The sequence below is a fragment of the Triticum aestivum genome, chromosome 3B (assembly GCF_018294505.1).
Source record: "Triticum aestivum cultivar Chinese Spring chromosome 3B, IWGSC CS RefSeq v2.1, whole genome shotgun sequence".
In the NCBI taxonomy this organism is placed as follows: Eukaryota; Viridiplantae; Streptophyta; class Magnoliopsida; order Poales; family Poaceae; genus Triticum; species Triticum aestivum.
This window is the reverse complement of record NC_057801.1, coordinates 657,100,606-657,105,529: the sequence shown is the minus strand read 5'-3', so window position 1 is coordinate 657,105,529 and position 4,924 is coordinate 657,100,606. Positions and strand designations below refer to the sequence as shown.

At 51.1% G+C, this 4,924-nt stretch overlaps 1 long non-coding RNA gene across 1 annotated transcript; it reads left to right on the top strand.

Annotated features, from left to right (window-relative positions):
* Window positions 1-3,015: 3,015 nt before the first annotated feature.
* On the top strand, window positions 3,016-3,907 carry LOC123065977 (uncharacterized). Its single transcript, XR_006431190.1, has 3 exons — window positions 3,016-3,108; window positions 3,206-3,485; window positions 3,869-3,907. It is a non-coding gene; the product is annotated as an uncharacterized lncRNA (long non-coding RNA).
* The last annotated feature ends 1,017 nt before the right edge of the window (window positions 3,908-4,924 follow it).

Below are 4,924 nucleotides of genomic sequence, written 5' to 3'. Positions count from 1 at the left end.
CGGCCAGGCATGACTTGACATCTCCACCGAAGCTTCGTGCAAGACGAAGCTGCTCCACCTCCTACCTCTGACTTCCAGTGCTACTCCACAAACGATGTTCCCAAGAGAGAAACGACACCGTCATGCCGCCATTGTCTGATCTGGAAAACTAGATCTTATGGTTTCCCCCAGAGCAGCACGAGTGAGTTGACAGTAGTTACATGATGATGCCTTCATCAAGGTAACGACACATAACGTCGCCATCGCTTGCCGTCGGCTCGGTTTTCACCGGCAAATCAGTCTCCCAACTCGCAGTCGGGACTAGATGACGGATCTCGAGATCTGACTACCCAGCCTCTGGCCGGCCATCTCCGACGGAGAAGATGACCACCACCGTCGGCTGCACCGGCCAGATTAGATCTGACCGGATGTGCCACCAAACAGTCCACCAGGCCCTTGACGCCGTCGCCGATCCAAAGCCGGATGACGCGCTGACGCAATATAGACCGCCCGTCGCGAGACAGGAGTGGCCTCCGCCGCCATCGTCGCCGCTTCGCTAGATCAACCGCGCCTCCACGCGCATAGGGGCCCACACCGCCCCTGAGACACGGGAGCGAGGAGAACCCCCGCCACCGCCGTCGGCCACCGGGCAGAGGCCGGCGGCATCCTCCGGCGGCAGCAGGGGGGAGGGAGGGGGATCGACCCCGGCGGTGGCTAGGGTTGGAGTACCACCCGTGTCGCCCGAGCGGGGGGCGACGCGGGGGCGAGGAGCGGGGTTTTTGTTAAGAGGGATGTACTTCCCCTCACAGCCCCACGACAACCTACACAGTCTGCATGAAGAGTACCTGCAAAGCAACTATTTGTGGATTGAGAAGCCAAGGAGCACGCATGGTCAATGAAATGTTGTTTTGACTGTTTTTCTTTTGAATAAAATGCATTCATGGTCGTTGAACTTGTGTCGAAAGCTCACTTTGATCATCATACTTAAAAATACGGTTAATACAGTCATTATATACGACTTGAGGTGATTATACGGTCACTTGGTCATTGTATAGCTCTGTATTTTACTATGTTGACTGGTCAAACATCACAGCATCCTCTCTCTATCTTACATGGGTCCCACCTGTTAGTGGGAAAGAAAAAAAAGCGTCACAGGAGAATCATACCAGCGATACTCTGCCGAAGCCCACGTACGCTAACACCTGTGGCTCTGTCCCACACAACTTCGTGTTAAATCCATAGGGCGTTACAGTGTGAATATTTTTATTTTGATTTGACGATCAACGTTACCGTTATTTAATTAACACACACACACGCACACAACACACTTGCGTGCATGCACACACCAGTTTTGCAGCCGCCGTCCCGTCGAAAACTGTACGCGATGAGCAATTGTTGGACTACTTCGACCACACGAGTTCAAGACGCGACCTCGTATCGTCACAGTTCTTCGTCGGCGTCGCCATCCACCTGGTGATGCTCGTCCTGAACGCCGTTGTCGTCGTGTTAACCATCGTCGTCCTCTTCATGGTGGCCACTGCCCACCTTGTCGAGCTAAGGGCTGTGCAGCTGCGTGTGCATGCCGGTGAACGGTAACATGGCCGTGTTCAAGGGAGGACACCGGGCTCAGCTGTTTGTGCCCCAGACGCTGGTTGCGAAGAACACACTATTCCGTGCTGTTGGCTGCGTGCATACGCATGCGCATGGGTTCAAGAAGATGGTGAAGGGGTCAGGGAACAAAGAGGACATTGTCAGATTCAGAGTGAGGGTAGGAGAGACTGGTTCGTGCAACTCACACTGTTCATTGATCAGGAGATTGCATGTATATGTAAGTACAGAGTCTCAACTAACTCACACATAACCAGCCTGAAGACTAGGTCCTACACAACGTTACAATGTACACCACCAGGAGGAGCACTATCTATACACACACAAACACACGTTCGCTATCAGATACTAGTACCTACTCCCGGCGTGGAGCTGCGCAACGCATGCGGTGATGGTGGTCGGGCGTGCACCATGGAGTGAAGCGGCGCGTCCTGGGGGATGCGCCTGTGGGTGAAGACGGCGAACGTCCTATATGTGTATTTCCGTAATATACATAAATATTGATATTAGAGGTATAAAAAGGGTCTGAATAACTGCCACACGTGTGGCGTCGATAGGAACCCGCCCGCACGCCTCGTGCGGCATAGACGGGGATCGGCCTGCACGACCACGTCCGAGCGCACAAAAGCACGGCCCGCACGTCCGGTGTGTGGCAACCCCGCCCGCACTGCCCCGTCCGGGCCAGAAGACCGGTTGCCCGCACGACCCAGCCGATCCACGCCTTCGATCCATCCCCTCTCTCGTACGCCGCCATCGTCCCCCACCTCTCGAACCCCGACATCCGTCGCCGGCCATCCCTGGTTGCCATGGCAACCAGGGCAGATCCGTAGGGCGCTCCGACCCCAAACCACACCCTAACCCTTCCCATCCCCAGCCGCCCACTCCAATCCAGCCCTCCAAACACGATCAACTAAAACCAGGTGAAAAATCTCGATCTCGTCCTTCCCTCTCATCCTTAAGGCTGAAAATCTCCCGATCTTGTACTGGGTCCATACTATAGGGGTATAACACTGCATGGTTCGGTGTATATTCGCAATTGCCAGGCAGAATACACCAGATCTGCCATGTACTACGTTTGAGGTTAACTTAGGTGCCTAGTTTAGGCACTTAAGTAGTTGGGTATGAAATGGATGAGTAGGAATCCCTAAAAAAGGGCAGGAAGGACGATTTTTTGAATGAAGAGGGTGGGAAAAAATAATTGCCACTTGTGTGTAACGACAGTTGCCGCTTGTGTATGATGACAATTGCCACCTATTTTGACCTGTTGCTTGCCATCCCTATCTTCCATGTGCAAGCAGCAGAAGAATACAATTCTTGTGGATTATTGATGCCTTTTTGATCATCCAGTGATTGAGAACATGTCGGAAAAGAATCGAGACGCGGAAAGGATGAATCGCGAAGGTGACGCTGATGCTTGGGGTTCTAAAAGGCCAGAAACACCGCCTTGGGATGCAGCAGAGTATAGTCAACTCATCTCTGCAGGGCCGTTGCTGCCACTACTAGAACAGTATGCAAGCGTAGGTATGATGCGTGGTAACAAAAAGAAGAGAGCAGTTGCCAACTTTGCAACGATGAAGATGACATTCTACTTATGTCCTACACTCCCATTTTTTTGCAGGTTCTTATGACCAAAACACTCTCAGGGGGGCCCCATGGCAAGTTCAGTCACAAGGCGCTAACACTGACATATTTACGGGCAACCAACCTCAACTAGCTAGTATGGCTAATCAAGGTAATGCAAAACCAAAAAAAACACATACTGCTGTGGACGTGAAAAATGGACATGCAAAAAAACTGGCAAGAGGACTCACGAGTTATCACGGGTGAAAATGCAGGGCCTTCATGCAGCACGTGGCATCAGCCAGCACCCATGTACCTGCCATCGACGTCATACACAGGTCAGTCCATAAAAAAGTGAAGTTGCGGATGTTCAATTAGCAGAAGGGGCATAGTTGGCAGCTCCAAATTGCCATGACTGGACTTCTACAATTGCCATGAATTTAAAACTACATTTGCCATCCCTAGACAACTGTTGTTGCCATCAGTGGACACTTGCAGTTGCCATGGAGAAACAACTGCAGTTGCCATGCCAGAGCAACTACAGTTGCCATGTCATCGCAACTGCAGTTGCCATGGAGGAACAACTGCGGTTGCCATGCCGATGCAACTATAGTTGCCATGCCAGTAAAACTGCAGTTGCCACATCAGGGGCGACTGCAGTTGCCGTGCTAGCACAAACTGCAAATTGCCATGAATTGACCAACCACTACTATGCTTACAGCGTATTACGCTGGTGGTGACACGGCAATCGTCCCGTGGCGAGCTTCACAAATTGCAGGTGGAGCACGACATTTTGGTGTCACAGACCACACAAGATGGCCAAATGCAGCACAACAAGGTAAGGAAAAAAATGAACCACAAAAAACATCACTACATTTGTTGTTTGTAGTTTTTTGTAGGCAAAACAATAGTTGCCATGTTTGTTGAACAGTACCTGCCATGACTGGACAGCTACAGCTGCCACACATGTCCACATGCAGTCTCACGGCCTGCTGTTTGAAAATATGTCGTGCCAAATCAATCGAAGATGGTGTGATCCGTTGTGATACACATCTTATTCAACCAAAAAATCTTACTCTCGTGCTTGTTTTTTCTATTACAGAACCTACAACTACAGTGAACAGCGGTGCGGGGACATCTACTGCGGGGAGCTCTGAGCGCACGGAAGACGCGTTCCACCAGCCAGCAGACTGTCATGCTGCAAACAATTTCGAGTCAGAGTCGGGAATGGCAATCATTCCAGCAATGCCGACGAGCACCCCTTTGAACACAAGCACTAGCAACACTCGAGTAGATGGAACTGCTGCCGATACTGAAGCGAATGATGAAACTGACAACGACGCACAAGAGGATGAAGATGGTGGGCAATCCGAGATCGTGGTACCTCAGCCACCATACATTGGGCAGAGATTTGGATCGTTCGCAGAAGCAAAGGAATACTACCAGGCATACGCAAAGTTCCATGGATTTGCGGTCAACACCGAGTACCATAGGAAAATTAAGAAAACTAATGAGTACAGCAGAGGTGAGATGAGGTGCCACAAGGCACGGAGGAACAAGAAGGGGAAAGGTGTTGCGCCTGTCATTCCGGAACGAAAGAGAGGCATCATTCTCAAGAAGGGGTGCCCTGTCCGGTGTAAGCTAAACGTAGATGGAGCAACATGGGTGGTCAATGAGTATTTTGACGAGCACAACCACAAACTCATAAAGAAGTTCGACCTAGTGAAATTTCTGACCGCCCACAGAGGGTTCACCCCCGTCGAAAGGAAATTCGTAA